The sequence below is a fragment of the Hermetia illucens genome, chromosome 2 (genome assembly GCF_905115235.1).
Source record: "Hermetia illucens chromosome 2, iHerIll2.2.curated.20191125, whole genome shotgun sequence".
Lineage (NCBI taxonomy): Eukaryota > Metazoa > Arthropoda > Insecta > Diptera > Stratiomyidae > Hermetia > Hermetia illucens.
In genome coordinates this window covers 86,730,234-86,753,241 of record NC_051850.1, presented here as the reverse complement: position 1 = coordinate 86,753,241, position 23,008 = coordinate 86,730,234, and the positions used below count along the sequence as shown (strand labels likewise).

Genomic DNA, 23,008 nt, shown 5'->3' with positions numbered 1-23,008 from the left:
CGCAATTTTTCTTGCTAAGAACCCAAGTTTCCGAGGAATACATGAGGACTGGCAAGATCATTGTCTTGTACAGTAAGAGCTTCGACCCTATGGTGAGACGAGCGGAATAGTTTTTGTAAGCTGAAATAGGCTTTGTTGACTGACAACAACCGTGCGCGGATTTCATCATCGTAGTTGTTATCGGTTGTGATTTTCGACCCTGGATAGGAGAAAATGAATGAATCCTCGCCCTCCTCCATTTCCCATCAAATGCCAGAGTTGAGATCAGCATTGAAAAGTATTAATCGAGACCTTGGTACCTCACATGACTATATTCGGTGAAAAAAATGTTACACCAGCCTTTTTCATGATCCATACCCCCTTATATTCTTCGCAGAATGATATAACTTACTGCATGCGTGAGGGTTTACCGTTCTCAACTTTCCCCCAAATTTCAAGTCAACCGGTACAATTGTTTTTGAGAAAAGTTCGTGTGACAGACAGACAGGCTGTCAGTAAACAGATTTTACACAAAATCTTCAAAAGCATTTTTTTATGAAGGTAACGACGAGTGGATTTTACAAAGCTTGCCGCACACCCCCCGCAACTACTAATACAGATCAGCTGCTAATTCTTTTCCTTCTATATTATCCCAAATTGCAGGGGACAATCAAAGTATTATAAAAATCTATGATGTAAAGTTTATACTTGAGACGCGGGATGTCTATTTGAATGAGATAAAGCGATAGTTTCGGAAAGCTTAGTAAGGCTACATACTTCCAATATTTCCTCACAAATTTTATGTGGAAAGCAATTACAATTGTTTCAATCGTTGGAGAGGTTATTGCTGCTGGTTGGGGAAGGACTAGCTCCCCTTGCAGCCCAATATCCGCATATACATGTACCCATGATTATTGTCTCTGAAATTTGTACATAAATGATTTATTTCGTACCCTTTCTCATCATATAATTCATTGGATATAAATATAAAGTTTGGTGTGATTGATGCTGGTCATTGGAAAATTATGATCGGCAATAATTATTGTTGTATTGGTAATGGGCGGAAGCTGGAGCATAAATATTTTGCCAAATAACTCTGATTGATCGTCTGTTTATTCGAATGAGGTGCATATTGAATAAAAACAACTAGAAACAATGGGACGCATTTATTTAGTCCTTATTTACATCTGACGTTAATTTAATTAATATTCGAATGGGCTGATACCTTTCCTCTTTTCGGTTCCATTATATTGTGGATAGTGCCTACTTTTTTTTTACTAGTTGTATTGTGTGGTCGCTTATAGCAGTGCAACGTACCTGTGGACCATAAACTTTGAGAATGATGGGGTATTTTCCAAGTAGCTTCTAGGTGCACCAGCATCCACTGAGCTACAATCCGGATGGCAGGGGCTAGAAGTGCAGCTCCGTCTCAGAAAATGCAGAAGCAGTGGCAACTTGCCTCCCGCAAACCTCACTTGAACCTTCGCTCATGAATATTCATTGCGTGGAGTAGTGATGATTCAAAACGAAAACATTTCCAATACGCTGGCAGGAAGTGGCGGCCACACAGCTAATTAATTGAGTACTCCTGCACAGAATGTTGAAGTGCACAGCGAGCAAGAAAAAGTTCTTATCCAGAAGCTATTTCCCGATGCATTCAAATGTCCGCACAAGTGCACTTCCGAGCGAGTTTCGAGGAACTGGATTGCTCGAATTGAGCGGCACAAAACATGCTGTTCATTAGGGGATAAGAGGCTAAGTGATGTTGATTAAGTCTGACCCTTGAAAGTAATTTAGTGGCGTACTCTTACTAATTCTGAATGAGTCTGTTGTCGAGTTGTTTGGAGGACTGCTTGGCGACGAAAAAGCTTAATACAGCGACAATGAGCAAAATTGGAGTCGAACGGCACGGTTGCGTCGTGGAAGTGAGTGCTGCATCTAAAATTCATTAGATTTTTTATCTGGGAAATGCTCTCTGTACAACTGATGGACGTTTTTCTAGATATACGTTTTCTGTAATTTAAGGTTGTTTCTTGTAAATTCGTTGTAATGCTTTAACGTATCCCCTTTTCTCTTTTCTTGCAGAGCTCGGACGATGGAAGTAAGCGGGAAGTTAATAATGTAAGTAGCAGATACTATCTACTCGTAGTTGTTAGGGACGGCCATCTATATTTGTTCGTCCTTCAGTTTTTTGAGCTTGAACTAGAACTGTGATATATTGCGGTATTGATAGGTACGTAGAACTTTAAATCGTTTGAAGCACAGATCCAATAAGTGCGCTTTAGCTACGCAATTCTCTCCATTTATATCATACTTATTGCAGTGTCCATAAAGGACCTTCAAGGGGGTTTCGAAAGCAGAATAGTGCAGAATTTTTAGACCGAAATTCAAAATATTTACCAGGTTACAGCAAATAAGAAAGCAAACATGTTGACGTGCATACAAAACGGAAACGCAGGTTTTTCTCAAAACCACATTTTCAAGGTAGCTTATTAACCCTATTAAAATCAGTTTGTCTGTCATTCGGATTTTTCTCGGAGAAGGTTGTAGCGATTCACACCAAATTTTGTGGAAAGGTTGGAACTGTTAACGCTCACGCATATAGTGAGTTACATAATTCTACATCATAAAATATAGTCATGCGGGGTATCAAATCTCGGTAAGTACTTTCCGAAGCCGGTCTTACTTCTGACATTTTTTGGAAAAGTGGGGAGTGCGGGGGGTCGAAATAAAGTTAATAATATTATATTACTATCATTTTTAGTAATTGACTGTAAAACCCCGTTAAGTTCATTCCAGCACCACACAAGCAATTTTGCAACAATGTAGGGTATAACATAGAGCATGATCATACCAAGTTTAGTGAAAATCGCACAATTACTAGCAAAGTTATATAGATCATAGTTGTCACTTCTTTGCAAATTCAAGACTGAATGTGGATATTCTTACAAAATATATGTATATATTACGTGCTATGTACTAATGTAACAAATGCACATTCGAATGTCTTTACAAAAGAAATGCAGAAAACCTTTCATACCTGAAGCGTCCAGCTTCCGGTTTCCCGACTTGTTCAACTGGTGGAAAGCACAACTAAAATTTTGCTGAATCGGTAGGGTTGATATTTTTGCACGTTATTCTTCACATCAGTAGTGCTAGTCCGAAACATGATTATGCGTTCTCATTAAGAATTTCTTCTTTTTATTGGCAATGGATTGGCAATGAAAAATAGACCCGATTTTTGAAGATTTTATATTTGTATAACCTCCACTTTAATGTTTAGTAAAGTCAAACTGCAATCGTGGTTCGAACGATAGAAACAAGTGAACAGAATAAGAAAATGTTTAAATTTTTGGTTTCTGATCACTACAAATGGATGGTGCTCCCCACCAGCCAGCCATCTTCTTCTAGAAGAGCCCACTTTGATCGCAAAATTCAAATGCAAACGATTATCAAATTCGACACTTTCCATTCACACTTTGGTGGGGTATAGAAAGCAACCAAATCAACGTCCCGTCGTTCGCGGTGCCCTTCAGAACCCCTCGTGACTTCTTCGATTTCGACTCTAATAATAACATATAAAAAGATTGAAAAGATTACCTTTTCTTTTATTGCCAAAAGAAAAATCTTAAAAAAAGCTTGTAAAACCGAGCGCCATATGGGAAAACTATCTTAAGGGGTGATCCCCTGTGTCCGATCCACGAAATCTATTTTTTTTGCATCAATTATATCTAGATATAGAATATATCGACAAAGTGATTTTTTATATTCGAAGTCGTTCGGAAATTATAGTGTTAAACACGTGATAAGTCACATGCCTGATTTATGTCGATCACCGTAATAAAGCGCATATTTATTGGTCTGAATGACTTCGTTAAAAGGACAAGAATTGAAGCCAAAGCTGTACATGTGTTTCTTGAAGAAACCTAAGGTTAATGGACTGGGTATAGCAGATTAATGATCAGTTAAGGTTTTATGGCTAAAAATCGCATTCTACTTTTCAAATCCGTTTATCTCGAAAGTGCATGTTGAAAACGGGCTGCCACTATAGCCCAAAATCTATCCAACGAAAATCTTTGAAATTTTGAGGACTTATTCAGAACATATTTTTACGGTCCGACTTTTATTCATTAAAGAAGCCGTAAAAAACACCAAAATTCACAAAAAAAAAGTTTAACACGACACCGAAAATTTAGCTTTTAATATTTTTTAATAATCCTCCAGTCCGCAAGACTGTAGTTAACTCTGTAAATCAAAATGCCGTTTATTTTTTTTGCTTTAAGATGATCGCAGCGCCCTCTAGCGTGGCAGCAAAAAAACACTTTTTTTTAGAGATGGGTGTATAAATTGCTTTGTATTTCAACAACCAACTATACGATCGGGCTGAAAAAATTACCATGCAAGCTCAAGATATTGATAAATATATGGTGAAAAATTCGTATTTGTGTTTTCATCCAGTTCTTCACAAAAAATTTCTAAAAAAAAAACAAACGAACTTCACAAGCAATGACTTAATTTCACTAGTGCATTCGATAAATGTTATAACAGCAGCTTCATCTTCTTTTCAACATTAGAACACACGAAAGCTTAAAATGATTGTGTGTTTTAGTTACTATTTGATTGAAAATTCATCGAGAAATAAGGTAGTGCATTCCTAGGATGTTCCTTTGAAGCATATCTGAATAGACGTTGTATAATTGGGAGGATGGAGAAGGTTAATTGTAGCAGGGACTATTTTATGAATTTGCTTGGTTGTTCCTCTAATTAATAAATAAATTACTTCACCCATGAGATATGGTTTGATTTTGGAGACCAGTCATTTTTGGGAGGATAATGGGTCAATGGTGCCCGGTTGGCTTATGTGGTTAAGGCGCTGGGCTGTCGTAGCGGAAGGTCGTGGTTCAAATCAGAAGAATTTGTTATTGCGACAGAATTGCGGCAGAAGAATTTGTTATTGCGTACCTGATTCACTTCAGGGTAATAATTTCGGGCGAGCGCAATACTGACCACATTGTGCTTTTACAGGGTACTGTAATCCTGAAGTGTACTGTTACGGTCTTCAATGAAGTGCTCTAACACACTTTAAGGCCCTGATCCACTTGGGTTGTTGCGCTAACGATTATTATTTCCGAGTTATCAAAATCTCGGCAAATGCCGGATTTTACCCAATACTAGCACTAAGTTCCAAGCATTTAAGCTCAGACGATCCTATCTACTTAAAAACTAAAGGGGCGCTGGTGGTGGTGGGCGGTGGTAAGTCAGTGGGAGAATCCGTAGAGTACTCCTCGCAACATCGAGCACGTATGCAGAATGGTGTACTTCTGCACGGTTTGAACCAGACTGTGCGAAAGTCCCAGGATATCAAGGGAAGCCGTGAGGGATTTAGGCACAATACCTGTAGTTGACAATATTATGGGAACTACAACCACCCGCTCGAGACACCAAATTTCTTTGATTTCTGGAGCCCGTGACTCATAGTTAGCCTTCTTCTCCACGTATTTCCGTTCAATGTTGCTATTATGGGGAATATCAACATCAATAATATACACGAAGTGACCCGTCTTGTCAACTAAGGGCACGTCAGGCTTGTTGTGTGGAATGTGGCGATCATAGAATACGGTCCCAATACATGCTGTAAACCGAACTGTCAAGTAATGCTTGCAGCGCATATCGGTAAACCGGGCATGCTCCCGTGATCAGTTCATGCCTGTATGCAAGGTTTTGAAGGATAACCATACATACAACATTATGCCTGTTCGTGTATTGCACCGGTGCCGTCACAGTGCAGCTAGAAATCAGATGGCACACGTGAGTCCCTCCGTCTCCGCCCGCAGTGAGTCGATTTGACGATGATGTTGTGCCGCCACGTCAACCACGCCCCTACCTCCGATGTCACGAGGCAGGTTCACCCGCTCCACGGCAGACTTTGGATGATGCGTTCGGAATTTAGACATAGTTGTCCGTATCCGCCGCTGGACATTTTCCAGATTGGTCTTCGTCCACGGCAATATTCCGAATACATAAGCCAGTGAAGGGATAGCGAATACATTCAACGCGCTGATTTTATTCTTCCCCGAGAGATACGATTTTAGCACCAGCTTTACACGTCGAAGGAATTCGGACAGCAGAGCATCCTTCAGATTACCAACTCGAGCATGCGTTCCTTGCAGAATTCTTAGGTACTTGTAGAAGTCTGTCCCGGTCATAGCTTCGATGTGGGGGTCACCAATGCTATGTCCAGCATGCGGCTCGTGATGACCTTGTCGGATGGCTTGGATTCGACATTTGTCTAATCCAAACTCCATCCGAATATCACGGCTGAACATTTCTATTATTCGCAACAGACTTCTAAGATGGTTGTCAGTCCCAGCATACAGCTTGATGTCATCTAAGTACATCAAGTGTCTCAGTTCGCATTTAGCACGAAGGCCGTGCTTTATTGTAAAACCATGCCCTCTAGCTTCATTCAATAGCCAATGCCAATGCCAATGCGATACAGATGTAGGATATCGGTTAGCCAGGTATGCGGAACGCTATCGAAAGCATTAGCATAATCGATACAGCAACTAAAGAGGTTTCTTTGGCCTTGAGCTGCTTGTCCTACAACTACCGAGTCGACAATGAGTTGCTCTTTGCAACCGCTTGACCTAACTCGGCAGTCATTCTGCTCCTCGCACAGAATGTTGTTGGTCTCAAGGTGCGCATTGACCCTTCCACTAATAATGGACGTGATGAATTTGTAGAGGGCTGGTAAGCAAGTAATCGGTCTTGTATCTGCGGGGTCCTGCACCGTGTCCTTCTTAGGGATAAGGTAGGTAATCCCCGGAGTGAGGAAGGATGGGAATTCCTCCGGCTGACTCATGACCTTATTTATACTGCGTGCCAACCGACTGAGTACGCTGGTAAATTTCTTATACCAGAAATTCTGCACCCGATCCAGACCTGGGCCCCTCCAGTTGTTTGAGCTGTTTATGGCTCGTGGAACTTCTTCTTCGGTAACATCCGCAAAATTCATGCCAGGCGTATTGGCATGGCGGGTGCCTTCGGCGGTGATCCACTCGGCATGCTGGGCGGGTAACCTCCAAGGTCCACCCCAATACTTTTGCGCTTTTGTCACCGAGAACTGTATTGTCTGGACGCTCTGTTGGGATTCGTTGAGAGATCTGAAAAAGTTCCACTGGTTCCTCGCGTATGTTTCATTCTGGACACGTCTGGAATAACTTTCGCCATACCGTCGTAACCGACTGCATATGACAGAAAGTTTCTGTTTTAGTGTGTCCAGAATTTCAACTACGGGTGTCTCACTGGGGATGGAATAGTTCCGGTAAACCCTCTGCACTTTATTTCTCACCCGTCTGCTGGCATTGCCAGTGTTGATCTAAATCCCGCCGACCTTCCAGACGAATTTTCCATGGTGGATCCCTTTGGTCACTCAAACTAATAACACGAAAGTGAATCTTCTGACCGTGCAATATGATAGCCGCAACTGCACTATAATACACAAGTGATTGTAGTTACAGCAGCGATATATTAGCACACAATCGAGATGCAATCTCATCATTGATTTGAGATAGAATTCCCGGAGTTGCATAGAGCCTCTGGTTTATGCAAAGGGTCCATATCCGAGAATTCTATACACGCTCTTTGGAATTCGTTCCGAACCTCAGCGGAAACCTCAATTGGACGGTGGAGAAGAGTACTTTGGCGAGTACTGAAACTGTTGCCTGCAGTGCGGCGGGGTGTTGTTGATGCCGCCGCCTCTGCGCCCATCGATTCTCGGTCACCGGTTTCTCCGATGACCTCAAGTCGAACACGCTCCCTGATGGTGGCCGGGATTGTGTCGCTGCGAGTAATAAAGCGGTACTTGTCTTCGACTCGCTGCACAGTCACGTGCGCGAATTGTGGGAAACTCGACGAATCTCGGGTGCAACAAGAGGCGGTAAGATGTTGCGCTTGCTTCGTGTGTATATTGTGGGAGGTGTACGACTTCCTAAGTTCAAAGCAGTCCAGCTTCGGAACCCTTTTGTTGTGCGGCAGTAGGAAAATTGCCTTCTTGATCACACGTCTTGGATAGTTCTTGAATAGTTCCTCGCCACCAAAAGTGCTGTTACCTCGCGCACAACTGAAAATGTTGGTCACGACCAAGAAGGCTGCCAAATGATCTAGCTGACTTCTAAAACTTGGAAGCGGACCGACGAGCATAAGGAGCTGCTAGCACGTCTTGCCGCTGTGAATGGAGGCGACCGTGATAGGAAGTGTACCGTTGCGTCTGGCGTGAAAAAATGGAATTTATTATCGCACTGGAAAATTGTTACATTGTCACAAATCCTTCGATGCCCCGATCAGGATCGTTAATGGTGGATGACGAGCAATTTAAGACGTTTCATCATGGTTTTCAAACGTCTGACATCTGGCATTGGACTGACCTTCCAAATAAATGTAATATTACTTTGACTATCACTGCACTGTTGCTCGTGCAGGGATAAATACTAGTGAAAATCATTCTACAATAGATCAAGGAATATTTCAGAAGCCTGATCGTAAGAGGACAGGTTGGTTCCCATTCAGAATTCTCCTGCATCTATTACAGATCCGGATTTTTGTGCAACAGAGAAAAGGGAGTCCGCTAGGATTACATCTGGTCACTAATCATTTTTAATTTACACAAAACCGTATTAAAATCGGTTTACTGTCTGTCTGTCTGTCCGTCACACGCATTTTTCTCGGAGATGGTTATAGCGATTGACACCAAATTCGGTAGAAAGGTGGGAACTGTGAACGCTCACGCATATAGTGAGTTACATCCTTTTACGACGAATTTAAGGGGGGGTCCCCATACATGCAAAAGGGGGGTGTAAATTTTTTTTTCATCAAATATAGTCATGTGGGGTATCAAATTAAAGGTCTCAGTTAGTACTTTTTGAAGCCGGTTAGTTTTAACATTTGTTGAAAAAGTGGGGAGTACGGGGGGTTGAAAGTGGTCATTTTTTTAACGAACCCATTCTCAGGAACTGTGTGTCCAGATAACTGAGTGGTTAGAGCGCAAGGCTGTCGTACGGAAGGTCGCGGTTCAAATCTCACTGGTGGCAGTGGAATTTGTTTCGTGATTTGACGTCGGATACCAGTCGACTCAGCTGTGAATGAGTACCTGAGTCAAATCAGGGTAATAATCTCGGGCGAGCGCAATGCTGACCACATTGCCTCCTAGTGTACCGTTACGGTCTTGAATGAAGTGCTCTAACACACTTCAAGGCCCTGATCGATTATTATTATTCTCAGGAACTACCAAACCGAAAAATCTGAAAAAAATCAGGGGGCTGCTACTATATGGTACCTAGGCTCCGAAATACCCACCATAGCGATGCCTGTTCAAATAAAGTTAATAATAGTATATTACTATAAGGCCTACAAATAAGTTCTGTCGGTTTTTTCTTTAAATTTGAAGCTTTATTGTGAAAAATTGGTTATACATTCATTGTTCAAAGTATTGCCCATCGCTAGCCACAACTTTCTTCCATCTTTCAGAGAATCCATAGATACCATCGCGCCAAAAATTGCCCTGCTTGGCCGCTATCCACTGATCGAGCCATTTTTTGAGTTCGTCGTAATTGGAGAAGTGCTGGTCAGCCAAGCCATGCTGCATCGACCGGAACAAATGGTAATCAGAAGGAGCTATGTCTGGAGAGTACAGCGGGTGGGGTAGAACTTCCCATTTCAACGTTTCTAGATATGTTTTAACGGGCTGTGCAACATGTGGACGAGCATTGTCATGTTGTGCAAAATAACTTTATCATGCCTTTGCTGGTATTGCGGCCGTTTTTTCTTGAGTTCGCGGCTCAAACGCATCATTTGACGTCGGTACAGTTTGCCCGTGACCGTTTCGTTCGGTTTTAGCAGCTCATAGTATACCACACCCAGCTGGTCCCACCATATACACAGCATGATCTTCTCACCATGAATATTCGCTTTGGCCGTCGATGATGAGGCATGGCCTGGGTATACCCACGTTGCCCGACGCTTGGGATTATCGTAATGGATCCACTTTTCATCGCCAGTAACTATTCGATGCAGAAAACCCTTCCTTTCTTATCGTTGGAGCAGTTGTTCGCACGTGAAAAAACGGCGTTCGACGTCTCTTGGCTTCAGTTCACACGGAACTCAATTTCCGACCTTTCGGATCATTCCCGTTGCTTTTAAACGGTTGGAAATGGCTTGCTGAGTGACTCCAAGTGTTTTTCCAAGTTCTTCCTGCGTTTGCGATGGATCTTGGTCGACCAATGCCTCTAATTCTTCATCTTCAAAAATTGTTGGCCGTCCGGCGCGCTCTCCGTCTTCCAAGTCTAAATTGCCACTTTTAAACCGTCCAAAACACCTCTGACACATTCGCTCAGGTAGAGCATGGTCACCATAAACTTCCACCAAAATGCGATGACTTTCCGTTGCTTTTTTCTTCATATTGAAATAATGAAGTAGAACTCCCCGCAAAAACACATTATTTGGTACAAAATTGGCCATTTTCGTTGATGAAAAAAGTATTGTTGTTTACACTTCAATTAAATAATTTATACTGACGTTTGTGCCTTTTGACAGTAGCTTTCCGATGAATGTTTGGAAATGTGGATCAATGGAATAAAAAACAAGCTACGCCATCCAATGTGAAAACCGGCAGAACTTATTTGTAGACCTTATATAATTTTTAGTAATTGACAAGGATTCCCTTAAATTTACCCTAGAATGTAGGCTGCAGTATAGAGCATGATCCTGCCAAATTTGGTGAAAATCGCACTATTACTAACAAAGTTATACTAGACCAAAACTGTCGCTCCTCTGCAAATTCAAGACTATGAATGTCAATATCACTTGAAAGTGGCTATTTTCACATAATATATGCATATTTTACGTGCTACATGCTAATGAGACAAATACACACTCAAATCTCTTTATAAAAGAAATACACAAAACCTTTCATACCTGAAGCGTCCCGACTTGTTTCTCGTTATCGGCTGGAGGTTCAGTCAACTATGTCCTATTTCTTCAACCACCTCGAGTACGCTATCTTCTCACACTCTCTCCCAATTATGGAACTTAGCCAAATGCCCCTGGATTTTGAAAAGGTGGCAAGCAGAGTCGGACTGAAGATAAACACCAAAAAAAAAATAAGCTTGTCCGTCTGACTGGTCATTTCACTGGAGCGAGTAAATCAATTCGTCCATCTTGCTACGTTGTTGCTGCCGATGGTGGCACCAAAGTTATTATCTGACGCATTAACAGCGGCAGAAGCTCTTTGGGTTTTTATATAAAATCTGGTTTTGCGCCAACGTTACCACCATATATTTCGTCTTGCCTGTATTGATGCGCTGTCCAAGATCTCGCGACGCCTGCTCGATCTATCATAAATGAAGGCAGCTTGTGCGTTTCGGGTATCTCTTCCCATGATGTTGATATCGTCAGCATAGGCCAGTATTTGGGTGGACTTAAAGAGGATCAACCCTCTCGCATACTCAACACGGATCACTTTTTCCAGGACCAGGTTAAAGAGGAAGGGCATCCCTTGCCTTAGACCATTGTTGAAGTCGAACGGTCTCGGGAGTGATCCTGCTGCTTTTATCTGGCTGCGCACATTAGTGAGAGTCAGTCTAGTCATATTTGGTTGGTCTCTTTCCTTAATATTAGCTAAACAAAAATCATGGAGACGCTTTTGCAAGAAGATCAATTCGCTTGTGGCAACCTCGAAGTTGAATTTAATGCCTTAATTCGCTGCTTATTCTTCCTTGTGAAGCAGAAATAGTTCCCAAATATTCTGGTCAACTCTGTAGTCCGTGGTAATGGTGTGTTTTTAAGGTCTTGTGTAAAACAAAACCTTATTAAAATCGATTCAATGTCTGTTTGTCAAATCCGATTTACTCAAAAATGGCTGAATTGATTGTCACGGGATTTGGTGAGAAGGTGTGTTCCATCAATCTCTTTATATATAGCAAGTGGCACAGTTTTGCTTGAGTTTGAAATGCGGATCCCCATATATGCGAAAAGGGATTATACATTTTTTTTTCACAGAATGTGGGGCATCAAGTCAAAGGCCTCGATTAACCCTCGAAGCTGGAATGACCCAAAAAGTGAAACAAGTCAAGCATCTATACGAAATGTAGGCCTTTATACATCCGTTGGAAGCATGAAAGATCTTATTTTTATTTTTCTTTTACCCTTTTCAAGGGTTTGTCACATGAATTTTTCTCGGGAACGGTTATAGAGATTGAAACCAATTTTGGTGGAAAGCTGGGAACTGTGAATGTTCACGCGTATCCAATGAAAGGTCTCGGTTAGTACTTTAACCTGCAAAAAGTCAAGAGGCTGCCACTATATGGTGCGTAGGCCCCAAAATATCCACCTGACCGATATCGTCTTGAATGGGGTTATTAATAGTATATTACTATAATTTCAGTAATTGACTGCCCTACTATTTTGAATTTAGAAACTTTCTCACATAAGATGAATACAAAACCTTTATACCCGAACCGTCGAGCTTCCGGTATTCCCACTTGTTGAAGTTCAAAGGGGACATCTTATTAAAAGTCTTGACGGTAGCCACAGAAAAACTAACGAAAATAGGGCACTTAGTTCTCGAACAATCTTTTTACATCAAAACGGTTTTTCCTTATTATTTACTCTTTTTTATTTCATCACACCTAACTATATTTTGTACATGCCGGTATCCCCACCAAACTGGATGGTGAGGTCCGGCAAGAAGCGAACTTGGATCTTATCTTTGACGTTCAATTTCCTGTGGTTATAAATCTTTAAGTGGCTTAATGTAAATTTTGACAATAAGCCACTTTGGACTTGTACGCCATATCTGCTAAACGGTGAGACAACGGATGCCAAACAGAACCGTGGCCTTGGGAAGGTTCTGTCTGGTTTTTCCAATAGCACTGGTCCTTGTTTTGTTGAAACGCACCGATTAGATGTCTTCTCGTTAGGAGTTTTATAATTTGTATTGTTATCTACTATTCGTTCCGTGAGATTACAATTATAAACAAAATATAGTCTTTGACCATCAGCTTAATTACATATTGATATCAACACCTATATACCGACATCAAAGAGCGAATTAGTTATTGGAAATCCATTGGATAGGACCCATTTTAATGTGTCTTTAACAGCTATTTACCGAGTGCGTAACTGGAACCCGGCCGGATATCCTGTCTACGTAATTAAGTCCTATTGAATACAATGCTGTCATTGCTGAAACTCCCTTCTGCACATACCCAATGCATCGTGCACTGAGTGCAAGTGCAATGTTGCGGAAAATTGACTAAACTGATTCGAGTCGTTTCCCTTTGCAGAAGTTAATAGTTCGGATAACCTGGAAGCCAAGTGTGCTAAGATGCTGTGGTGGAAGAGAAATTTGTTGGACAAGGTGAAGGCGAAATTCTTCGCAATTTCCGGTAATCAATGTCTTGATTTTGGCGCACACTAAAGTCTTACTCGTGGGAATATTTTAACATTTTCGAAAATTGTCTGTTTTCGGGTTGGGCTGCCATCTAAACTCGGAATGAGGATGTGATGCCCAAATTTAAGAGCGAGGTTTTCTAAGGATATGGTGTTCCCAGAGAAATAAATGTTGTCGATAACAAATGGCAGCCCTCCTACAAACTAAAACGTGAGCATTGAAGAATACATAGTGCATTAAATGAATGAAATTTCCCTCAGATAGTTTTTACGCAGATCGGAAATTGATTTTTGAAAGGAATCTGCGCTTTATGGAGAAAGGTAGGAAAGTGCTCTTATAGTGCAAGATCTCCACGATCTACATCACATGTTACTCCTTGGCAATATATCCATGTGTTCTCAGGAAATGGATTCCTACACGTTTCATTGAGGAAGTGCAGAACAAAGGAAGAAATGCATTAGGGAAATGCAATAAGTGAATATGAAACAGATTCTAAATGCATGGAAGAATGTGGAGTTCGCATTCATGGCGTTACAAAGGTGAAATTGAAAAATTCCCTCCACTATTATAATTCCAATATATTCGAAAGGAAGGAAAACTGTAAGGAATGACTTCCCGGAATAATGCGCTCTGTTTGTAATTGGTAATTACTGTGTAGAAATGCGGAAAGTATTTCTTGGGATCGAAAATTGCGAAACGGCGGTTACCTGGAATATAACGTGCATTTGTATCAGATCTAGCAGCTGCCATGACTTTTACACCCTATTTTCTGTTCATTGCAGAATTCTCAGTAGCAACATAAAAGAGAAGTTGGCCTATTTTCATTACAAGTGAATATATATGTATGTACAGTGGGACTACTTGCGGAAGTTTGGGTGTTTTGTCATTTGTTCCCTATAGATGCAACTTTGCGAGAGAGCGCATTAAAAATTTAATTTTAAAATAATTTCCTTTGCGTGAAGCTCTTCTACTTCAGCTGTTGGTGGTATTGTATTTGGCTCCCATCAAGGGAAAATACTATATTGTGCGCATCGACAGTAATTTTCTACGGTTTATAAAAGCAAAACGATTTAATATTTTTTAGTTCTTTTTTTATATGTTAACCTACGGCTTAAGGTAAAAGAAAAAAATATGATATACTTCCTTTTCCTTCTCTTTAACCTTTATCCCATTCACAAGCGGGGTCGGTTCGTCGTGATTGGTTGCGTCATTTTATTTTATCAAAGGTTTGACCTAAATATAGTTTTAAGGAATTCAAATTACCGTATCAATCCACCGTTGTTTCGCCCGGCCTTGTGGGCGTTTACCAACGACCTCGATGTTCAGACCAATCTTGATAAGTGAATTCTCGTAAGCGCGAATTAGGTGATCATACCACTGAAGACGCCTCTCTCGCAATTTTTTCACGATCCATGTAACCTCATATCGATGGCAGATATCCTCATTTCGGATGTGGTCAAAGCGTGTCTCGCTACTAGTCCAACGCAACATCTTCGTTTCCATTACCGCAAGACGCCATTCATTGTCCTTTATAGTCGCCACTCAGAACCATAAAAGGCGGCAGGACGACGATAAATTTTAGATCTAAGATGTTCGTTTATACGTCGATCACAAAGGACGCCAGTTGTGGACCGCCACTTCATCTAGGATGCGCTAATGCGTGAAGCTATTTCACAACGCAGTTGTTCTTTGGCTGATAGACCCGAGATATTTAAATTGCTCAGTTTTGGGCAGGTCACTGACATTCATTGTAATTGTGCCTGTTTCAATCTGAGACCGTGTTGCATGAGGCGATAATTCCATTTTTGGACAAGTTGCTCGAGATAATTTTTGTTATGAGACTCCAGGAAATCATCATCTGCATAGAGCCCCGTGTGACAGGGTCCACAACAAGAACAAAGAGGAACGGTCAGAGAGCACTTCCTTGGCGAATGGTTTTGACACACCCCCCACACTTTGAACTTTACTTTTCGGAGCGTGGTAGAGCAATTGAACCCAGCGCACGATTACCTCTGGTACTAGGTGTTGTAGAGCATACCAGATTCGTTCATGTGGCACCCGGTCAAACGTCTTCTCTAGATCGAGAAGTGCCATGTATAGATGTTTCTTACGGTGTTTCTCCATAAGTAATTGCGCATCGTGCCTTTAATCAGTAGTTCCACAGTTCTTAACATATCCGGCTCCATTCACGGTTACTTGAATGATTTCGCTAATACGGTTGTCAAGAATGGGTTGAAAAATGTTCATGGTATGGGACAGGAACCGCATCAGACGGTAATTTGAATGCCAGCGGGATTATCTTTCCTTTTTCATATTGGGACTGTGGTACTTCCTTGCCAGTCAAATGGTGTTTTACCTTCTTCAATAACCCGGTTGAGGGTTTACTCAGCCACAATCGAATTCAGTGGCGCTGACAGGTGAAATTGCTCCAAATGCTTGTGGAAGTGAAAAATGAATAAATTTTCGGTTGAAATCTGCTCAAAATATTCTTGCCATTTATCCGTCGCAGCTCTTCGTCGGTAAGCAAGCTACCGTTCTTGTCATTAACGCAACAGAAATATTCGATGTGTGTGCGTTGGTGTCGCCTTTTGACAAGTCGATACAGATCTCTCCCGTCATCCTGAGTGTCCAGTTTATTGTAAAGATCTTTGTAATGGACTGCTCGTGTGACAGCGATCGCTTTCTTTGCTTCTCAGTTAGCATTCTTGCAAATTTGCCAATTGGCAAACGTTTAATCGTTGAAAAACTTATGGTAGAGGCATTTCCTTTCAAGGACCTTTATTTCAGCATCGTTATTCCAAAGCCAGGTATCTCGGTTGATGAATCGTTTGCCTGGCTTGCTGATCCAGAGGGTTGCATAGGCCGATCGTGGCTTTAACTTGTTTCCACGATTCTTCCACATTCTTAATGATTAGTAATCGCGTGAGATCATTTTTTAAGGTTTTGTGTAAACACAAAACATTATTAAAATCGGTTTACTGTCTGTCTGTCTGTCCGTCTGTCTGTCTGTCTGTCTGTCTGTCTGTCTGTCCATCACACGCATTTTTCTCGGAGACAGTTGTAGCGATTGACGCTAAATTTGGTAGAAAGGTGGAAACTGTGAACGCTCACGCATACAGTGAGTTACATCCTTTTACGTTGAATTTAAGGGGGGGTCCCCATACATGCAAAAGGGGGGTGTAAATTTTTTTTTCATCAAATATAGTCATGTGGGGTATCAAATCAAAGGTCTCGGTTAGTACTTTTCGAAAGCCGGTTAGTTTTAACATTTGTTGAAAAGGTGGGGAGTACGGGGGGTTGAAAGTGGCCATTTTTTTAACGACCCCTTCTCATGAACTACCAAACCGAAAAATCTGAAAAAAATCAGTGGGCTGCTACTGTATGGTGCCTGTGCTCCGAAGTACCTTCCATAGTGATATCTGTACATATAAAGTTAATAATAGTATATTACCATAATTTTTAATAATTGACTGCAAAACCCCCCTTAGGTACATGCTAGCACGACGAAATTTCACAAAAATATAGAGTATAACATAGAGCATGATCTTACCAAGTTTGGTGGAAATCGCACTATTATGATACTAACAAAGTTATAATACGTCAAAGTTGTGGCTTCTTCGCAAATTCAAGACTATGAATGTCAATATCATCCGAAAGTGGATATTCTCACATAATATATGGATATATTACGTGCTACTTACTAAGAAATACACAAAACCTTTCGTACCTGAAGCGTCCAGCTTCCGGTTTCCCGACTTGTTTTTCTTCTCATGAAAGCGCCCCAATCAATTCGTTGCTCTGCGATGTTTTATGGGTAGCTTGATTCGCAAGACGGCAATCAACGACCAATGTTGAGGTGCGTGATCTCATATGGAATGGCACGAAGACAGTAATGGTGGTAAAATGTTGGCGCCTTGTGAGAATATAGTCAATTTGCGTTTTACTATTCCCACTATAAATTGTTGGAAGATGAGACAATTGTTTGATGAACTATGTATTCATAATTAGAAGGTCGTAGGTGTCCACAAAATCGACACAATGCCACCCACATTGCGCGCTCCAAGCCCATTTTCCCCATGGCACTTGTTACCCTTTGCTTTTCACCCACATGCCCATTAAGGTTGCCGGCAATGATGATGTAGCAATCAGCAGACATCTTGCAGGTCATTGCATCAATAATTTGCCAGAAAGAATCTTTCTCGGCATCAGGTCGGCCTCTCTGTGGTGCCTATGAGAAGAGGAAGTGAATAGTGCGATCAGCTTATATAATGGTGAGTTTCTTCATCAAATCGGCGCCGCATTGAGTTTATGGGCTACCAAAATAAAGAAGTTTATAGCCATTTTTAACGCATTCGCATTCTATGTTGCAGCTTTTGGCACCAGACTAGGGTTCATTGTAGAGCGTAGATGTCAATACGCCTTTTCCGAAGTTGTTCGGTCTTTCTTGTGAGGGTGCCAATATTTGGCGTGCGGACATATATTTGATTTCCTTGGACTAACTTACTTACACCCTGACGCGTCCATGCATCAACCCTTGCCCATTTCAAGACAGGACCGGACGGCAGGACAGCCGCGTCGACTGAGGTGAACGCCCTAGCATTTTTCCGAGGCTTGTGGGTCAATCTGATCATTTTGTTAGTAACGACATTGGATGCATTTGCTTGGTCGGCCTGTCGCAAGGCCTGCCTCAAAGAAAGATCATGTAGGATCTAGCAGAGTGCAATAACTCCAATTGTACTTTATTTATTTCTTTCCTTGATCTCAGCACTTTATGTTTGTTTTACTGAAAATTATACAAAGTACGGTGGCCCAAACAATCCTCTTTTACTTTGGGTTAGGACCAGCATGCTATATAAATAGCATGGCAGATTAAAAAAACAAGATATTATGTGCATTATTTTAAACAAAATGGTGACGCAATATGGGCGAAAGCCTACAAATCATATTTTTTATTTGTTGAAGAAACCAAAAAGTTTCATAAAGTAGACATAAAAAAATCCTTAGAACTTCGGGTTTGATCGATTGAAAATTAAAGCGAAATTTCAAAAACGTTGTTTCGGAAAAAACGCATTTAAAGTTTTGAGTGTTCAAATATTAAGCAGCTTCTGAGCGAAAGTTATAGCAATAAAATACCATTGTAACAGTAAGTTTCATTATACCATTATAAACATCATTGAGATAAATTACTTCAGGGTTCGTAGCAATATCAAGAACAGTTTTGCTACTGGAAACAGATTAAGGACCCGTTGACCACACCATCGCTCTAAAACTTTTGGCTGAGTTTTGGATAAATGCGCTCAAGCAACGTTTTAAGGCCTTAGATGCTACATATATTTGTCATTGCTGGATAATTAATTAATTTCATTTTTTTTTATCGTCTTTCATTCCGAGCACGCCATATCTCCCTCCCTCGTGGTGTAAATGATTGGGGCTTCTCGTTCTTAGAAATTTAGATTTAGGTTTTCTTCAGTTCAGTTGAGTTGCTGTTTCTACGTATAGTTTCGTAACATTTTTCTATACAATATATTGCAATATAAAAAGCTCGTGGTTAGTTAATTTGATTGCAACAAACACGATTTACTCACGGATTCAATCTTTCTAGGAAAGGATTCCGTGATACTATCCTTCGGCACTAGTCCCAGGAGATTTCCAGTATAAAGCTGAAAAAATCTTGTTTCACTCGTAGTAATCCACGGTTGTCAGATAGGTAGATACTTTATCGACTTTTCTGAATCAGTCGTTCATCTGGCTGACTGATTAGATTACTGTGTTCAGTTTGTCACTGTCTTCCCTTAAATTATGTCATGTGGCGCAATAGTAAACCTTCTCGAGCGCTCAAAATAAAATTCTGTTGAGTTTTTGCCCGCAATGTCGCCAGATTATCGAATCGGAGCCCTTTCATATCATTGCATCTGCATTTCGCAATTGATCTGAAAAGTGAAGTTAATACAGACGACCTACGGTTTTGTCCAGGCCAGAAGCAATTCATTAGAAGCTGCCCTGGGAGCAGTGCGACTGAAAGAAGCTTCACGTGAGAATCGCATCTTTTTATATAATCGACAGAGGTGCGAATTTATTCAAAGTAAAACCGCCAATAATTAAAGCCTAAGTTTAGGAACTAAGTCCAAAACGACGAGTGCGTGTGAAACGAACTTAGGATCCCTGATATACCAAACAATAATGAAGTTAATAGTTATCCGAGCAAAAGGAAAAGTACCTCACAAGAGCATCACATAGTTGTGTCGTCGCCCACTCCACCCATCTGGTTTCAAACTTCGAGAATCGTTTGTTGCTGGTTAATTACTGCCCGAACTGAGAAATCGGACTTAATACGCAAATTGCCTCGAATAATCATCGCCTGTTCAAGCCTCTCATAGTATCTTGTATTTGGTTGCCATATTTCATTTTCTCGAAAGAAAGTGATAAAATTGTTAAATTCAAGAAGGTGGGATAACTTTCAGTGTTTTCGGTTGTTTTGCCATATTCTCATTTGGGGTAACTGTCGCTGAATTGTGGTTCGTTTTTTCTTTCGGTGTCCTGGGTTGGCAGCGCTATTAGTTGCTTTCCATTTAATGTTGCCGTGGTGACATCCCTTTTGAATCATTCTTGAAATAGTTTAGTGGGATATAAATTCAGTACATCAACTTGCTTTTCCAGAGAGCGATAAATGAGACAACAATAGCTCGAATTCTCCCATTATCACTAGTGATCGCCACAAATACGAACTACTGGCCATCTTGCCGTGGCATTTCCCTTTTTCGAATTAATATTAGTTGGCTAGGTTTCACCTTTAGGCTTTTGTTGCCTCATATCGATTCAGCTTGTAGATTATGTAAGTATTCAGAAGACGTTCTCCACCAAAATGTCTGACATAAAGCCTTCAGCTGTTACCACCGGTCATATACGACTTGTTGCGTTCGGCCAACTTTTGGAAATGCATTTACTGATCGTTTTATCTGGAAGTAGTCAGGAATCAACGCTTCAAATTCGCTGGGATTGCTGGAAAGCACGCTCTGGAGTTCAGACAAACTTCAATTTGATATAATGCTATCGTGAATCTTTTGAAAGTTGGGATGCTTTTGCCTCGTCGCATTTCTGCTGCTGCTTTGCAAATTTCAGGACTACTTCCCATTAGCCACCTAAGTGTTGTGTAGGTTATAATTTTTCACATAACACGATCATCCCTAGCTTCTGTTGCTCTTGCATTTCTTGGAAATTGGTAATCACTCTAGATCTTGAAGCACAACACTCGCCTTGCGATGAGCAGTTTAAAGGCTGCCAGAAATGCCTTGGCCAACAGGTCACTAACTCCAATTGTGCAGCCTCTGTGAGTTCATAAAAAGTCGGGAAACCGGAAGCTGGACGCTTCAGGTACGAAAGGTTTTGTGCATTTCTTAGTACGTAGCAGGTAATATATGCATATACAATATTATGTGAGAATATCCACTTTCGGATGATATTGACATTTATAGCCTTGAATTTGCAAAGAAGCGACAACTTTGACGTATTATAACTTTGTTAGCAATGGTGCGATTTCCATCAAACTTGGTAACGTCATGCTCTATGTTACACCCTATATTGTTGCGAAATTTCGTGGTCCTAGCATAAACTTAAGGGGGGTTTGGCAGCGAATTACTAAAAATTATAGTAATATACTATTATTAACTTTATTTGTGCAGATATCAGTGTGGAAGGTATTTCAGAGCCCAGGCACCATATAGTGGCCGCCTTTTGATTTTTTTCAGATTTTTCGGGTGGGTAGTTTCTGAGAATGGCCCCCGTAAAGGAATGGTCACTTTCAACCCCCCGCACTCCCCACCTTTTCAACAAATGTCAAAACTAAGACCGTTTTCGAAAAGTACCAACCAAGACCTTTAATTTGATACCCCACATGACTAAATTTGACGAAAAAAAAATTACACCCCCCTTTTGCATGTATGGGGACCCCCCCTTAAATTCGACGTAAGAGGATGTAACTCACTGTATGCGTGAGCGTTCACAGTTCCCACCTTTCTACCAAATTTGGTGTCAATAGCTGTAACCGTTTCCGAGAAAAATGCGTGTGACGGACAGACAGACAGACAGACAGACAGACAGACGGACAGACAGACAGACAGACAGACAGACGGTAAACCGATTTTAATAAGGTTTTGTGTAAACACAAAAACGCAAATTTGTACGTGTTTTGAAGGATCCAGTATAATCCACGTCACAATGGAAAAATCGTGGGTTTAGTTAAATCCCATTAGCTGATGGCTTTAATTGCTAGAGTAGTAATTGATGTATTATAGTTCGTCGCATATTACCTTCTGATCATCCAGAATTCAGTACTACATCTTCGTGAAATTACAGACTGTAGAACAGCTGTCATGGTAGATCTTCTTATGTACCTCTCGGATAATTATACGGGTGAGGTGATAATCTCAAGGAAGCAAGGTCGAGTTTCAGTTGACCGCGCTCGACAGAATGATGGAAGCCGACAGAAAGCGAAATCGATTACGCTGGAAGTACAGTGTGCTGTTATACGCCATTTTAAACATTTTCAAGTTGTTTGCCTTCCTCAGGCCTTCCTGGGATGCCTAGACTCTTCAAGCATTCAATAGCACGTAGGGATGAGCACAACTTTTAGGTTCCAATCGAGTGATTAAAATTCTGCGTTACTGAGGAAGGTAAGTTATTAGATGCGCAACATAGATAAATCCGATTGAAAATAAATGACATTTTGCCTTGAACCTAGTGAGCCTCGAAGCTAGTGCGTCTTCCACGCTCTCAGGAAGTCGTGGACCTTAACCAAATAATTTTGAATCTAGACTAGAATACCATCTCAATGAACCAGGAAGCAGAAGCATAGGGATTCGGGCTGTAAATTAACACCAACCACGTCAATACAATTAGCCCGGCTGAGCATCGCATTGGTACAACTTTGTTAATAGTGGGAGTTTACGAAAAGTTGGGTGAGTTCTGAGAATGAGTTTTATTGCCTTTTACGTTCATACTTTTTGACAGAAATAAAAATACAAACACGAAATCATGCACTCCACTGAATGCGTGGAGGAAAGTGCGTGTGACAGATGGACAGCATAACGTAGATGCGGTCCTAACTTTATAGTTAATTAAATATATTTTGAGACCGGTCTAAGTTTAAAATCGAGCTAAGACTAATGTGAGTTTTGTTTTCCTGTCACTGAAGCAACCAGTTTGCTTTCAAATGTAATACGCTTCGCATATATAACATTTTGAAAAACTTAAGCTCTGCTTAGTACTTGTCCATCAATCCCGATAGAAATATAAGTCTGACAAAAATAACATGAATTGATATAGATTGTACCAGTTGAGGTTTAACTGTTTCCATTCGAACGAAGACATTGCTTGTTATAACGGAAGAAGTGCCGATTCGCAAACCACAGGAAAAACTGATTAGAACAGAACATGTAGGTCACTCTGCGGAACTAATCAAACTGCTCCACACACAGTACAACGCATTAAGCAACACTTTCTCTCTTCTCTCTACTCCACTTAATTGATCAGAGGAAGCTAAACCTACAAACAGAACAGAACAATCAACAATCTATCAAGAATGTT

At 40.9% G+C, this 23,008-nt stretch overlaps 1 protein-coding gene across 3 annotated transcripts in view; it reads left to right on the top strand.

Annotated features, from left to right (window-relative positions):
• Nucleotides 1-23,008, top strand: part of LOC119649750 — a 421,393-nt gene that overhangs the window by 145,058 nt on the left and 253,327 nt on the right. For all 3 annotated transcript variants that reach the window (XM_038052042.1, XM_038052041.1, XM_038052040.1), the window contains one exon: nucleotides 2,065-2,100. The gene's annotated coding sequence lies outside the window, so the exon portion shown is untranslated. The remainder of the gene's footprint in view (nucleotides 1-2,064; nucleotides 2,101-23,008) is intronic.